At 39.7% G+C, this 16,891-nt stretch overlaps 1 long non-coding RNA gene across 1 annotated transcript in view; it reads right to left on the reverse strand.

Annotated features, from left to right (window-relative positions):
• Positions 1–2,693: 2,693 nt before the first annotated feature.
• The window catches only part of LOC122791363, a 144,343-nt gene continuing 130,145 nt past the window's right edge, over positions 2,694–16,891 (reverse strand). Inside the window, exon 3 of the long non-coding RNA XR_006363151.1 lies at positions 2,694–3,294. This is a non-coding gene — a long non-coding RNA (uncharacterized LOC122791363). The remainder of the gene's footprint in view (positions 3,295–16,891) is intronic.

Below are 16,891 nucleotides of genomic sequence, written 5' to 3' on the forward strand. Positions count from 1 at the left end.
CATGCTGGCTTGCCGGGCCTAACGCACAACCTTCAATGAAGGAACGCCCATTCACGCATGTCGCCACACAGAAGATGCTCTAACTGAGAATCGAACGGGTAACGTCTAACTGTGAGGCGACAACGCTACCACAGCACCACCACCGCAGTACACTAATTATCTAGAGGTGAGTGTGGGATATAGGGACAAGGGAAAAAGGACAATGATCTCAGATGAATTTAACAAGATCACTGAAGTAGTAAACAAAAAGGAGCTTTGGGCATAATGGACCTTAAATAAAGTATTTGATACAGTAGCACAGAAAAGGATAATAAACAAATCAGACAGCTTTGGAGTAGATCCATGGTCTAAGTAAAATACAAACAATAAATGGAGTCCAAAATGAAAGATGGAGGTTAATAATGAAGTAATACAGACTGATTATTTTAAGATAACAATTAAGTACAGACTGTGGATGGATGGATGGATGGATGGATGGATGGATGGATGGATGGATGGATGGATCAATGGACTGTGAAGAAAGAAAACATATTTTACAGGTTACATGAAAATCACCTATAGGCCTAGAACAAAGTTTGGAGTAGTGTCAAGACTGGAGGGATGATTTACCACACAGACATCTGGATTCACTACAAAGAAATGCATGTGAGAAACAAAAAAACATAGGGAAATGTGTTCAAATGGATGGGAGGCTGTTGCTGCAGATATGAAAAGGTCATTTCATATTACTAAATGCCCTGTCCCAAAACTGCTGACTGCTTTGGCTATATTTGTTCCCTGCATTTGAATGGCTGAGCCTGCAGTGACCTGACATCATATTCACATGTAATTTCAAAGAATGATACTGAAACAACTACTAATAAGATAGCCTGAAACTGTATTCTTAGATTAAAAAAAAAAAAAAAAAACAAACAAACAAAAAAAAACAAGCAGCTTTATACTGAATGTTAATGTTGTTTTGTTAGATAACATTTAAGAAAATAAAAGCATCACTTTTATATAAAAATGCATATTCTTGTTAGGCATAATGCCACAACAGCAATATATATTTATGTTTTTGATACTTACATATATATATATATATATATATATATATATATATATATATATATATATATATATATATATATATGGGAACACTTCACATAATCGAATTACTGAAATCTCGAATGTCATATGGTCGAGACCATATGATCGAGATTTCAGTAAATCGAAGATGTGTAGTGTGTAAAAATAAGAGTTTACTTACCTTAATACATTGCGTGCACACAGAGGCAAGGATTCTTGTATGCTCTGTGTGTACGTAATGTTTTTTTTTTTTGCGGTGTTGACAGGAAATGAGAAATCTCCCATTTTGCGCTTCCACATACAGCGCAAGACGGGAGATTTCCCATTTCCCCACTGTAGCGCGATCTTGGAGTTGGTATATTTAAGTAGGGGGGGGGGGCACAGCCCCCCTGCAAAAGCAAAGTTTGTCTTTTTTTTTTTTTTTTTTGGTTTCGCTTCAGAAGTTCGAGTTTACGAAACTCGATCTTTTGCTTACGGTTATTTGCAGTTCGAGATTTTGTAAATTCGAGCTTCTGAAGTGAATCCATATATATATATATATATATATATATATATATATATATATATATTTTTTTTTTTTTTTTTCCTCTTTTGTCAGGTTTGCATGTACCAGTCATTTGGTGCTTCACACACCTTGGCCAATTGATTCTTTATCAGCTTGCCATAATCCTCTGCTGACAGCTTTGCCTGCTTTCCCTGACTAAAGTAAACTAACAAAAAAATAAATAAAAACTGTTGTGATATGAAACTCTGAATGTCTACCATGTGGCTGCTGAGAGAATGCATACCTTTAGTGACAACTGCTTACAGGCTACAGAAGTTCAATTAATATCCACACCACTGCTCACCTCTATGTGACATCCCCATTCTAGGCCAACTGCAAGCTGCCATTTTTTTTCAGTTTTTGCAAAAAACACACAAAACATACATTTCCATTTTTTTCCTAAGTCTTTTTGCCCCTGTGTTTGCAAACCAGCAAGTCCCCTCACTACTGAATTTAAGCCCCTTCTTCCCTATATAGCAGGGGGCTACTCACCAAATGTGCAAGGACAAGGTCATCAGAGGGAGGTCCATAAAGGTAGCCATGAATGTGTTTGGTGTCCTCATCAATACAACTGGCTATGAGGACACTTTGAATGGCTATGACCCCAACCCTTTAGCAGGGGGACATGCAATCTACATCACCTCGGAGGAAGGCTACTGTCAAGGATTGGCTTGAAGAACTGAAAGCCTCCTCTCCAGGATGTGCATTTGCATCACTGCCCTTCTTCTGAGGGACCATGGCAGTGTACATCCTGATCCTCCCTATCACCCCCCAGAAGGGGCTTGCCCATTCTCTCCTGATAACTTCCTGCTAACTTCATCAAGCATCCAAACTTCTAATTGGACTTGGATTACTTAGGTTATAGTCACATCTTTATCCCTATATACCATCAGATTGGGCAAATATAAATTTTATTTTAACTACAGTGCATTTAAAATAAAAAGTTATGTTGCACGACTTAAACTGCTCATCCTCCCACCTATATACAAGTACCATATAAAATACATGCATTGTAAAAAAAAGCAGCATTTCACTACACCTCTGTTCTTCTTTCAAGATTTTTATTTATTTGTTAACTGAGTATACCCACTGGGCAAAATAAAAGCCAATCCAGGAGCACTGTCTGATAAAGTGACTTGCTCAGAGTTGTACAGTTTGCACATGGACATGGAGAAAATCAAATCCAAGAGTACAGGAAGAAGCTCATTAACAGCTCATAACATTAACTCTCTGAGATAACCTGGTACATACTCATTCAGGATTTCAGTAAACAGAGCAGCAGTGGCAGTGAATCAGATCGCTCTGCAGCAGAAGAGAGGACTGCCATCTGAACAGTCACAGTTATTTAGAAGAAATGCTTGACCAACTTGGTTAATTGTTACTTCTAATTTAAGGTAATACAATGCTCCAGTGCTATCATAGAGCATAACTGAAGAACAACATTGATTTTCAAAAGACAAGCTTACTACTTCCACAATTTCTGCCATATGATCTGTGCGGATGTAAGCAACTGCATTCACACTAGTTTCCTTCAGTGCCTGCTGTTGTTCACCCCTGTGCTTCTCTACTGCCATGATTTTCCCCTAAGCAAACAGATACAATAACATCACCTAATAAGGGGTTATTTCCGACTGATTGTCCGTAGACACAGGAAGAGCACTGGAATGGAGAGAGGATGAAGGCTATAAAACAAATGAAGAAAGACATTGAGAAAATCAGAGTCCAGTAGATTCACATCTTAAAATACCTATACATGAATAAAATGGTGATATTTAAAGATATCAGGGTGTCCAGTACAAGGGGTTAGGGAACGGAGTACTTTTATTACAACACAGAAAATTAATGCACATAACAGTCTTTCTAAAAACACAGTGAAATCAAGAAATGTAAAAACAAATCATTAATGTATGAGACAAGTATATGTCATTTTGTTTGTGTGTGCATTTTGTGTGCGTATATGCATGCATTGATTTGCTTACTGTTATTTGTATCTAAATGAAATGGAGGGAGAAAAATCTATTGGGTTGTAGATCATCAAGGATTTGTGACTTATCTACGCAGACATGCTGGGCTAAGTAATCCTTCCATTTAAAAGACAGTATTGTCACAGCAAGAAAACACCACAAGAAGCATTAATCTGTATGTGATTTAAAAGCATTTATGTATTTTCATTTAAAAGAACATGTTCTCCAAAAATTAATTGAAAATATAGCAAACCACCTGAAGAAGATATGTGCCAATCAAGCTGGTATCTGCACAGAAAGGACTTGCCAAATATTTACCCTTTCCATACTTTCTACCCCCCCCCACACACACACACACACATACACACTACCACCACCAACGAACATGCCTGTATGTGTCCTCTTCTTTAAAATTTCCAGCACAAAGTCAAACAAATGCATTGGTAGTGTGTTCATCTTAATTTAACCTACAGCCACTAACGTTATGTGGCATGTGACAACTTAGGATATCTGTGTCAAAGGGCTACCCATGGAAAACTTAGCAAAGAGCTTCCCAATCACCAAACTGGATACACAGCATAATTATCAACTGCACAGTCATTGAAGCAAACAGTAATAAAAATTCTGTATATTGCAAATGAACCCCGAGTTCATAGAAATGGCAGATAAGACTGCAGAGCCTAGATGTACAAAAAATACCCACAGGGCAATGACATGCAGGGCCACAGACAATTAACAGTAGAACCAAGAGATACAACATTACAAGGCAGTACTGCACAGCACAACTGCTATTGTTTCAGCAATTAGCTTTTCTTGTCTTAGAAATATACATGGGTAAGTGCTCTTGTATTGCATGCTGCATACAGCTATTCATACTACATTGTCTACATTATGATTGATAGTTTTGTAATAGTGCTTATGCTGACTCTTTTACTTACAATAGCTGTGTCTGCTAAAAAGTGAAAGTTATATTCTGATAATACAGTGTCAAAGTCTAATCTCATACTACATGCAAAGCTGCCATTGTGTTACGTTTTATGTGCTTATGGTCAAAGTTATAGATAAAAAGGTTCCATGGATAAATGTATTTACCCAGTTGCCAGATAAAATAAAACAAACCACAAGGCTATAAGTTAACAGTGTTACATTTCAGACTGTTGTAGGATGTTAACAACATGCTCCCACAATTCCTCTTCTGGATGGAGTCTTGCATAAAGTTTCTTTTGTGACTGTCAAATGTCTGGGCTGCACAGCCAAGTATACCAGCTTTCTGTGACTGTGGGAACTTCTAATAGTAGAAACTGGGGTAGTTTCAGCCTTCTGTGACTGTGAGAGATTCCTGCAGCAGTAAGCTGGGTTGTCTGTACACTTAATTTACTTCTGTGCCTGTCTGGGTCCATCTTTTGTCTTTATAAGCATTATGGTAATCAATAAATCTTTCAGTTATGTAAAAATACATAAAACTGTTGTCACATATTTTTGTACAAATCAAAACATAGTACAAAGGTAAAGCTAAGTTAAATGAGAAAACAGATCAATAAAGTAATAAAACAATAAACTAGTAGTAAAACCAACCACAGTATGCATTTTAAACATTACATTTGATAGTGTTCCTTATCGTAGCCACGTAGCGATCTACAATACACCACCACTTAATTCATTCCATGTGTAATTGGAAATAACACACACTTCCTGTTTTGCCCACACTTAAATTGGACTGTAAAACTACATGAAAATGATTATCTTATATTCTTATAGTTTAATAAACAACATGCTGTTGCAGTTTTCTTCTCTCTCTGAAACAATCTGGTGATTTTTACATATAATGTTAGTTAATGTAGAGTCTTTTCATATATAAACAATGAAATAATTAAACACAAAAACAGTTATATGTCAATGCTGCACGACTCAAAATGGTAGCGTACAGATCGTAAATGTATTAATTTAGTCAACACTGCTTTTGTCAACAAGTAATTAATTACAAAATAAGTAAGTAACGTTTTCCAGGAGGAACCCATGTCTTAGAATAGAAAATAGACTGCACTTAAAATATGAATTTATTTATGTAGTTATTTATTTATTTGACAGTTGTTTACCAGGAATGTCCAGCTGGGCCATAAAGAACCCATTTTCAGTGGAGGCCCAGGGAGAAAAGCTCCAAGAGACAAAGAGTATCAATGAAAAAGCATAGAAGTAAAACAAAATTCACTTAGCTGTAGACAAAGGTATTCAATGTAACAGCAGCAAAAATTATAACATTTGCTTAGCAGTAGAAGAAGATATTCAACGTGATAGTAGCAATAATAAAAACATGGTTACAGATATTATATCAGTACATGCTTATTCTAAATGATGCCTTTATTGTAGAGGTAGATAATAGGAAGAAAGTAGCTGCGGTGGTTGATTGGGAATAGCAGGGAAGGGTCTGGTAGTAGGAACAGGAGAGGAGAACGGTAAAATGAAAAGAAATAGTGGGGAGTAAAGATGATACAGATGAGAGTAACAGAGGAAGGAAGTGTAGTGATATAATGAGGAGAGGAGAAAGATATCATCCTGGGGTTGAGCAGGAGCAGATACAAAATACTACAAACCAATGCTTCTACATAATTTATAAATAATTTATGATGCAGGGTCCAACTTCTTGCAGATGGTATTACTGCAGGGTTTAAACAGATCAAGATAAATTATACAAAACTGTTAATTATAATTATGATGACAGGAGATACTGCCAGCTAAGCCAGGAGAAGTAGGGCAGTGGATGTATAACTTATGCCAGGACAGCTAGCTGGAATTTTATGAAGAATTATATGTCATTTGTGTATCAAACTGATTTGTACAGATGCTTGTGTTTAAAAATGCATTTGTAAAGTTGCTTGTGTTAAAAAGTATCAACAGTGTTTCCTGCTGGACAGAAAAGAAATGTACATGCATTAGTGTAACTGTTTAAATATATACATTATTTATTTATTTATTTATTTATTTATTTATTTATCATTTGTTTACCGGGAATGTCAACAACATATTCTGGAAGAGAAGAGGTTATTATACCTGACTTTGAAAAAATATTCTTGAAATTAAATTACTTTATGGGTTTAAGCCATAAAGATGTTATCCCACAGTTGAAGAGAGACAGAGACGCACTATCCATGGTCGAGAATAGGGTGTAGCTCCTACATGAAGAGTGGAATGGTTTTATTGTTTATGGCTTCCAGATGCTTTAATGAAACTTAGCTAAAGGCCTAGTGTGTATTGTAGCACATAGGTGCCAAACCCTAGTAGTTTCTACTGATGGGAGATAGTGTGGGAAACAGAGTCAGATGACCAGATGTTTGCAATGTCATTCTGTAAACCAGAAATAATATTTAGATTAGGAGATTGCACTCAACATTCTATATTCTGTCTTTAATCTGACAACAAGGACCATTCACCCACATTATCTTCCCTTGCTCTATTCAGTAAGTAGGAACAGTAGTTCTTTAGATTATTCAGGAAAGTATAGTAAGAATAGCTAGACACTGTTTTTTTTCTGTAACTGTGTGACTTTTTCCAGGGGGGGTATTTTCAGTATGTCCTGTGATTGAAACTCTGGTGTTTACTGTAAATAGATATTTAGTATTTTCATATTTTTTGTTATTTTTTATTAAATATATTTAGACTTTTCATTGTAGCTGGTTCTTTTTAGAAAATATTTAAGTTCTGAGAGCATTTGAACATATTTATTTAGTGACAGCTTTGGCCACTCCTGAAGCCTGCCTGTTTGGTCAACATTACCATTTGTATTAATATTAATTTAACTCACTATAATTGCAAACTCTTTTTTAAGAGCCTTATAGTAACTGAATCTTTGCAGTGAATCTACCATATATTCTGGGTAGAGTAGGTAATCTGTGCCAGCCTTTCCCAGGTGTGTGTGTGTGTGTGTGTGTGTGTGTGCACGCACGCACGTGTGTGTGTATGTGTGTGTGTGTGTGTGTGTGTGTGTGTGTGCGTGCGCGTGTGCACATGTGTGTGTGTGTGTGTGTCAGCTACTTGGGCAGGGACACAAAGCACTGGTTTCAGAGAGAGTGCTGGAGAACTTGACTTAGGAACTTCACTGAGGACTTAACTCTGAATCTGTGCCAGTGGACAGCCTAACTGAGGACCTGGGGAGAGACAGAGAGAGAAATCTGTGGCAATGTGGTTATTAAAGGAGAGACTACTGCCCACCTGTGTCCCGAGGTCTCTTACCACACTTTCAGTGCTTAGTGAGCTACCGCCTATTTATTTATTGTTAGTTTAGTCAGTGTGAGCAGACAAATATGTAGCAGAGGATTATGGCAAGCTGACAAAGAACAGTTGGCCAAGATGTGTGAAGCCAAAGTACTGGTGTATGCCATTCTGACTAAAAAGGAAATTATTTCAGCCTTAGTCACAGCTCAGATCAGCAACCAGGAGAATAACCAGTCAGGAATTTGCTGCCCTCCGAAACAGCTCAGTTCACCTTTTCCTCTGAGGACTTAAAAATGTGTCTGGCATTAAAGAGACTTAACCTGGAGGCCAAACAATTGGAATTAGAATCAACAGAGAGACTGCAGTGTTTGGAGGTTGAAGTAGAATTAGCAGAGAGATTGCTGCATTTAGATCCTGAAGAAAATGAGAAGCAGTGTCAACATGAGAAGGAGATTCTGACTCTTCTCCATGGTCATGGAGGTAATAGGGAAGGGAATAACTGAACAACAGAAGTAATAAAGGTCAGTAAATTTCTTCCACAACTTACAGAAGGTGATTTTTTTTTTAGTTTTATTCATATATTTGAAATAGTATGTAAACAGTATAATGTTGACCAAGGGCTTGACCCCCCCCCTTACTCCATGATAAAGCTGTGACTGCTTTTTCTAAGTTGTCTGATATTGATTGTTTAAACTATGAAAAAGTCATGAAATATTTACTAGAATGTTTTAATTTAACACCTGAAGCTTAGAAAAAAAGTTTCATGAGCATGGATACAAGGCAGATGAAAGTATGTGTGATTATATTGCTGAGTTAAGCACTTATTTTCATAGGTGGGTGAGTGGGTGTCAGGGCACCACTTTGAAGGGCTGGCAGACCTTTTGGTGAGGGAACAAGCCCTTAGCACTTTGCCTGAGGACACGAGAATCTGGTTGGCAGACAGAGAATGCAACTATGCAGATGAGGTGGGGAAGAAAGGGGATCTCTACTTAGCAAGAAGGGCATCACTGCACAGGAAGGGGATACCCAGTGCTACACATGGATATAACGGAACCCATAGTGAGCAGCCTAAACCACCCCAGCAGCATCCAAGATCAAGGGTTAAATGTTTTAAATGTAACCAGCACCTTGTGTGCATTCAGTTACACACAGACAGGCTTGGAGACAGGCATGTGGTTCTGGTAGCCTGAGGTGGACCCAGACAGACACCACACCTGAAGCCAGGGCTGGTGCTGTGGCCATTTTAAATGTAACCAGCACCTTGTGTGCATGCAGGTACACACAGACAGGCTTGGAGACAGGCATGTGGTTCTGGTAGCCTGAGGTGGACCCAGACAGACACCACACCTGAAGCCAGGGCTGGTGCTGTGGCTATTTCAATGAGGGGAGCTACCCTGTAGCAGTGATCCTGAAGATGAGCCACAGCTGCTGGTAAGTACTGATGTTCCCTTGGACAGAGTGACTGCAAGGGCAGAGGTGAGTGATAGTACCCAGGTTGACAGGGTGGCACTGCTGTCAGACGATACCAGCCTTCCTGTGGAAGGGGAGCTGGGAAGAGTCATAAAAGTAGAACTGAGAAAGGCTCAGCTCTCAGACACTACACTAAGAGGCGTGAAGGAGGTAGCTAGGGAGGCATCTGATTCTCAAGGAAAAGGGGATTCTGTGACTGGAATAAAGGGTTACTGTATAGACAGTGGACTCTGAGGGTGTGGTAATACAGCAGTTGGTAGTGCCTAGAGCCAACTCTCTGGCACTTCTAGCCATAGCCCTTGACATTCCTTTTGTAGGTCACATGAGCATAACGCATACCCAGAGGCATATTATGCAGAACTTTTATTGGCCTGAGATTGCAAGGGATGTAACAGGTACTGCAGGACCTGTGAGCAGTACCAAAACGTAGGCAAGGCAGGAGACAAGGCCAAACCTCCTTTGATGCCTTTGCCTGTGATTGAGGAGCAATAGAAGGTAGGAGGAGTGTGAGGGAGATCCATGGCTACAGCGAGCCAGCCAGCAAAATGCCAAGTTACTATGGTGGAGCCTAGTTTTGCAGGCATATGATATGACAGTGCAGCACTGTAGTGGGGTCAGGAATGCCAAGGCAACTGGGATCTCAAGACAGGGTGTGGGATAATGTATTCCCAAACAGGGTCATTCCTCTCAAGCAATGTTTCTCAAGGGGCACTTGAAAAACTAGCTAGAGTTTACAAAGTGGGGAGAGATGTGATGATAGGAGGTACTGCCAGCTATGCCAGGGGAAGTACAGCAGTGGATTATAACTTATACCAACACAGCTAGCTGGAATTTTGTAAAGAATAATATGTCATTTTTGTATCAAACTGATTTGTACAGATCAGTGTGATGTCATTCTGTAAGCCAGAAATAATATTTAGATATTAGTAGGAGATTGCTCTCAACATTCTGTATTCTGTCTTGGATCTGATAACAAGGACCATTCACCCATATTATCTTGCCTTCTCCATTCAGTAAGTAGGAACAGTAATTCTTTAGATTAGTCACTGGGGATGCACAAGCCAGTGCATTTCTTTGTGCCGGTCCCAAGCCCGGATAAATGGGGAGGGTTGTGTCAGGAAGGGCATCCGGCATAAGACTTTGCCAAATCATACATGCAGACAATAGTACAGATATACATACCGGATCGGTCGAGGCCCGGGTTAACAACTACCACTACCAGTACAGTACTGTTGGCCAACAGGGTGCTGGTGGGAATTGGGCTACTGTTGGCTGAAGGAGGAGAAGAGGGGGAAGGCATGCCCGAAGGCAGGTAAAGGCTAGGACTGTGATAGTGAGGGTCGAAACTTTGAATATTGGCGGTATGACTGGTATAGGGAGAGAGCAAGCTGATATGATGGACTGAAGGAAGGTTGGTATATTGTGTGTGCAAGAGACCAGATGGAAGGGGATCAAGGCTAGGTGTATCGGAGGCGGCTTCAAATTGTTTTATCATGGTGTGGATGGGAGGAGAAATGGCGTAGGCATTATCCTGAAAGAACAGTATGCTAAGAGTGTTTTGGAGGTGAAAGGAGTGTCAGATAGAGTGATGTTTATGAAGCTGGAAATTGGTGGTGTAATGATGAATGTTGTTAGTGCATATGCTCCACAAGTTGGGTGTGCGATGGATGAGAAAGAAAAATTTTGGAGTGAGTTGGATGAAGTGGTGATGACTGTACCTAAAGGTGAGAGACTGGTGATTGGAACAGATTTCAGTGGGCATGTTGGTGAAGGGAACAGAGGGGATGAGGAAATGATGGGTAGGTATGGTGATAAGCAAAGGAATACAGAAGGTCAGATGGTAGTGGATTTTGCGAAAAGGATGGACATGTCTGTAATGAATACATATTTTAACAAGAGGGAGGAGCATAGGGTGACATACAAGAGTGGAGGAAGATGCACATAGGTGGATTATATCTTATGTAGAAGGGCCAGTCTGAAGGAGATTGGAGACTGTAAAGTGGTGGCAGGGGAAAGTGTAGTTAGGCAGCATAGGATGGTGGTTTGTAGGATGACATTGGTGATCAAGAAGAGGAGGATGAGTGTAAGGGCAGCACCAAGGATCAAATGGTGGAAATTGAAAAAGGGTAATTGTGAGGTGATGTTCAGGGAAGAGTTAAGACAGGCATTGGGTGGCAGTGAAGAGTTACCGAATAGCTGGGTAACTACAGCAGAGCTAGTAAGAGAGATGGCTAGAAAGGTGCTTGGTGTGACATCTGGAAAGAGGAAGGAGGACAAGGAGACCTGGTGGTGGAATGAAGAAGTACAGGAGAGTATACAGAGAAAGAGGTTGGCGAAGAAGAAGTGGGATTGTCAGAGAGATGAAGAAAGTAGACAAGAGTATCAGGAGATGAAGTGCATGGCAGCAGATAAGGGTGATAAAGGATAATGAGGGAAAAGTACTCACAAGCGAGGAGAGTGTGTTGAGCAGATGGAAAGAGTACTTTGAGGGACTGATGAATCAAGAGAATAGAGGGAGAGAAGGTTGGATGATGTGCGGATAGTGAATCATGAAGTGCTGTGGATTAGCAAGGAGGAAGTAAGGATAGCTATGAAGAGGATGAAGAACGGAAAGGCTGTTGGTACAGATGACATACCTGTGGAAGCAGGGAGGTGTTTAGGTGAAATGGCAGTGTAGTTTTTAACTAGATTGTTTAATGAAATCTTGGAAAGTGAGAGGATGCCCGAGGAATGGAGAAAAAGTGTTTTGGTACCAATTTTTAAGAACAAGGGTGATGTGCAGAGCTGTAGTAACTACAGAGGGATTATATTGATCAGTCACAGCATGAAGTTATGGGAAAGATTAGTGGAAGCTAGGTTAAGAAGGGAGATGATGATTAGTGATCAGCAGTATGGTTTCATGCCAGGAAAGAGCACTACAGATGCAATGTTTGCTCTGAGAGTGTTGATGGAGAAGTACAGAGAAGGTCAGAAGGAGTTGCATTGTGTCTTTGTGGATTTAGAGAAAGCATATGACAGGGTGCCTAGAGAGTTGTGGTATTGTATGAGGAAGTCGGGAGTGTCAGAGAAGTATGTAAGAGTGGTACAGGATATGTACGAGGGTAGTGTGACAGTGGTGAGGTCTGCGGTGGGAGTGACAAATGCATTTAAGGTGGAGGTGGGATTACATCAAGGATCAGCTTTGAGCCCTTTCTTATTTGCAATGACGATGGACAGGTTGACAGACGAGATCAGACAGGAGTCCCTGTGGACTATGATGTTTGAAGATGACATTGTGATCTGTAGTGAGAGTAGGGAACAGGTGGAGGAGACCCTGGAGAGATGGAGATATGCTCTAGAGAGAAGAGGAATGAAGGTCAGCAGGACTAAGACAGAATATATGTGTGTGAATGAGAGGGAGGATAGAGGAATGGTGAAGATGCAGGGAGTAGAGGTGGTGAAGGTGGATGAGTTTAAATCCTTGGGATCAACAGTTCAGAGTAATGGTGATTGTGGAAGAGAGGTGATGAAGAGAGTACAGGCAGGATGGAGTGGGTGGAGAAGAGTGTCAGGAGTGATTTGTGACAGACGAGTACCAGTAAGAGTGAAAGGGAAGATCTACAAGAGGGTAGTGAGACCAGCAATGTTATATGGGTTGGAGACAGTGGCAATGACAAGAAGGCAAGAGTCAGAGATTGACATGGCAGAGTTGAAGATAAGATTTGCACTAGGTGTGACGAGGATGGACAGGATTAGGAATAAGTATATTAGAGGGTCAGCCCAGGTTGGAAGGTTTGGAGACAAAGCCAGAGAGGCAAGATTACATTGGTTTGGGCATGTGCTGAGGAGCGATGCAGAGTATATTGGGAAAAAGATGCTAAGGATGAAGCTGCCAGGTAACAGGAAAAGAGGAAGGCCTAAGATAAGGTTTATGGATGTGGTGAGAGAGGACATGCAGGTGGTTGGTGTGACAGAGCAAGATGCAGAGGACAGTAAGAAATGGAAACAGTTGATCTGCTGTGACGACCCCTAATGGGAGCAGCCGAAAGAAGAAAAAGAAGAAGAAGTCATGAAAATATAGTCAGAATAGTTAAGCATTGTTTTTTTCTGTAACTGTGTGACTCTTTCCAGATGTGTTATTTTCAATATTTCCTGTGACTAAAACTATGATGTTTACTGTAAATGGATATTTAGCATTTTTCATGTTCTTTTATTATTTATTATTAAATATAATTAAACTTTTCATTGTGGCTGGTCGTTTTTAGAAAATATTTACGTTTTGAGAGTATTTGCACATATTTATTTTATAACAGCTCTGGCCTCTCCTGAAGTCTGGCTGTTTGGCCAGCATTACCATTTTTATCAATATAAATTTCACTCAGTATAATTGGATACCCTTTTAAGAGCCTTATAGTAACAGACCGGTGGCAGTGAATCTACCTTATGTTCTGGACAAAGTTGGTAGAGTGGGTAATCTGTGCCAGCTTTTTCTCAGGTGTGTGTGTGTGTGTGTGTGTGTGTGTGTGTGTGTGTGTGTGTGTGTGTGTGTGTGTGTGTGTGTGTGTGTGAAATTCAAATCTCAAAGTGTGTGTGTCAGCTACTTGGGTAGGGACAAGAAGCACTGGTTTCACAGTGAGAGAGTGGGGGAGGACTTGACGTGGGCACTCGGCTGATGTTTTAACTCAGAAGCTGTGCCAGTGGGGATCCTGATTTGGGGACCTGGAGACAGAGAGAGAGAAACCCAGACCTCGGGCTATGTGTGCTTCCTGTGTGCTCTAAAGGGAAATTGTGCTTGATGCAGAGAGGTCTGCACCTGGAAATACTGAGAGTATCCATTTGTATTCCAAGTGAACATCCCTCACCCTTGTCAGTGGTGAGGATTCAGTCTCCTTGATTACTGACCCAGAGTGGGGACATCACAATAATGTAGAGAATATAGTAAGAATAGTTGTATTATCACAGTGTGAGTCACTGCTGCAGTCATTACATTAGGGAATGTAGCTAAAGGCAAAGACCTAGACTAGCCAGATTTTAAAAGCCAAGCATCCCAGCTCGATAAGTCTGTGAAATGTTAGCTTCACCTTGGTTTTCTCCATGCTTCTGGTATAAAGGCTGATGTATAGCTAGCCAACTTCAGTTCTTTCTTGCTGTGCATGTACATGTTATTCAAAGCCCTTGAGGAAGCATCAGGCTATGCCACAGCTATCCAGAGTCAAGGATTTGTGGGATAAATAAAACCCAATGAGAAATTTACTTAATTTTTTGTAGTGATTACAGGCCATGGTATGTTATATATAATCTAGATGGCATTATTGGTCATACTTGTTCTAATTGACCATATACCATGTCTTCCACATGTTTATGTTACACTATGTTCTAGTGTCATTTTTTTCTGGGACTTGTATATTGGTCTTTAACATTATTATTTTTGAAGGTTTATACTTCTTTCATCCACCTTATTAATATTACCCTATATCAGGTTATTGTTCCGACCCAGGAGGTTTCTGCTAATGATGTGCACATTATAGCAGATTGGTCAACTGCCCTGATTTGTTACCATTTAATATCCTTTACTTTCATTCCTATATTGATATTTTTGGGTCAACTATGGAGCATATAATTTCCCTAGATTTTGTTTCCTCTTGGTCCCTTAGTTTTTAATGGTCCTTAACAAGGGCTATTATATTATAACCTGTTGATATTTGGCAATCATTGAGTGTCTTTCTGTTTGGTTCAGTATCAAACACAGAGATTAGATATATTTAATATTTCGGAGCTGCTCTATCCCCTTGTTTGCTGAATTTTTGTTAAACACCAACTGCTGTGATCTTTCCTTTAGACATTTTATATTTTGTACAAACCAATTAGGATCTCTTTCAGTGTTCCATATTTAAATAATTGGTTATTTGGATGCAGCTTTGTCAATTGATATTGAATGCTGCTATGGTCCCTATACTTATTTGAATTCATACATTTTTTGACTGACGTGGTTGTCTATTGGCCATTATTGTCAGTCTGCTCTTTATTACTTGTAGGTCATTGATTAGTATTGTTTTGTTGCTACAAAATGGATTTCTCCAGCTTTATTCTTGGGCTGACTGCTGATAGAGAGGACCTTGGGGTCTTTGGACTCGGTCCCTCTAATCAAGGGAACACTGGGGGGTCTGACTTGGTTGGTTCAGAATCCATTTGTGGTATGCTTTTTGATAATTTAAACAAGCATCTTAGATCACTCAGATCTAATATCTGGCACAGCAAATTATTTAAAGCTTACCAGACTGCAGGAATCACTCCAAGGGGGCTGTGTATACGCACTATTCCCCATGTTACAAATGCTGATGATGAACTTAATCAACAATAGTCTAAGATGCAACAAGAAGCAACCATGGCATTTGTTGTTGAATTATTTAAGTTTCACAACAGGGCCATTGATAAAGAATTGGAGGAAATCAATGTTTTGGTTAGCAAACTAAGGGTTTACGAGCAGGAACCATTCTTTAAGAAATCATTAAATAATGTGGCTTCCGATCTACGGAAGCTTGATACTGAACTAAAATCCAGAAAAACAAAAAAATTTACTAGGGACCAGGAGGATTACAAAAGGGGTACCCCATTTTTATCTAGTACTAAACATGTTAGATTTTCCACTGCTCCATTCAAACCCACCAATAAGAGGAAACGACCTAGATCAATCCTAAGAAGGCATGATATGGAGACTACTTCCTCCTTTGAGGATACTTCATCATGCACTGATAATGAATCTCCAGCAGTCTCAGGGTCACCAACCCCAAAAAGAATACCAGGGTCAACCCCTTTAGGCCTAAAATCAAGCGGGGTGGGCGCAAACACCGCAGAAATAGAGAACATTCAGGGTATTCTGAACATTGCTTTGGCGAAATGAATACATCATATCACAATGTTTTAAATCTGTCAAAATTTGAATTATCTCAGACACAGATCAGAATGTTAAATAAAGGCCATACATTTATTCCAGGCTTTACTGTGTCCGAGGAATCATTTGCTCAAGATGTTGTTAGTTTCTGTCGCCTTTTGAATCTAAAGTTGCTTTTTGGTGACTCAGATTCTACCTACAATTATGACAGATTCACATACCATAAATCCAATTTTTCACCACCTATGCATCAGATGGTCCTGCAGTTCCAGAACAGAGTACTCAAGGATTTACACTTCTTGGGTTCAGATATTCCATTAAAACATAACAACTTATCTTTCAATGAAAAACAAGCTATTATGGAAATCCAAAACAATAGGGATATTGTCATTATTTCAGCTGACAAAGGTGGTGCTGTGGTTGTCCTAAATTGGGTTGATTATGACAATGAGGCTTTGCGACAACTCAATGATCAAAGATACTACTCGCATATGTCTATAGATCCAACTAACATGTTCAGCAAACGGATTGAGAGGTATTTACAACAGGCTAGGGAGGATGCAATCATAACAAATGACATTATGAATCAGCTTTTGGTCCATGACCCCATCAATCAATACATTTATTTTCTACCGAAAATCCATAAAGATCTTTCCCATCCACCAGGCAGACCAATTGTATCTGGCAGGGGATACATTACAGAGCCTCTTTCACTATTTCTGACCAAACATCTAAAACCTTTGTTACCCAATATTCGATCACGCC

Source organism: Protopterus annectens, chromosome 17.part0, assembly GCF_019279795.1.
Source record: "Protopterus annectens isolate FY-2018-M chromosome 17.part0, PAN1.0, whole genome shotgun sequence".
NCBI classification, from domain to species: Eukaryota; Metazoa; Chordata; order Ceratodontiformes; family Protopteridae; genus Protopterus; species Protopterus annectens.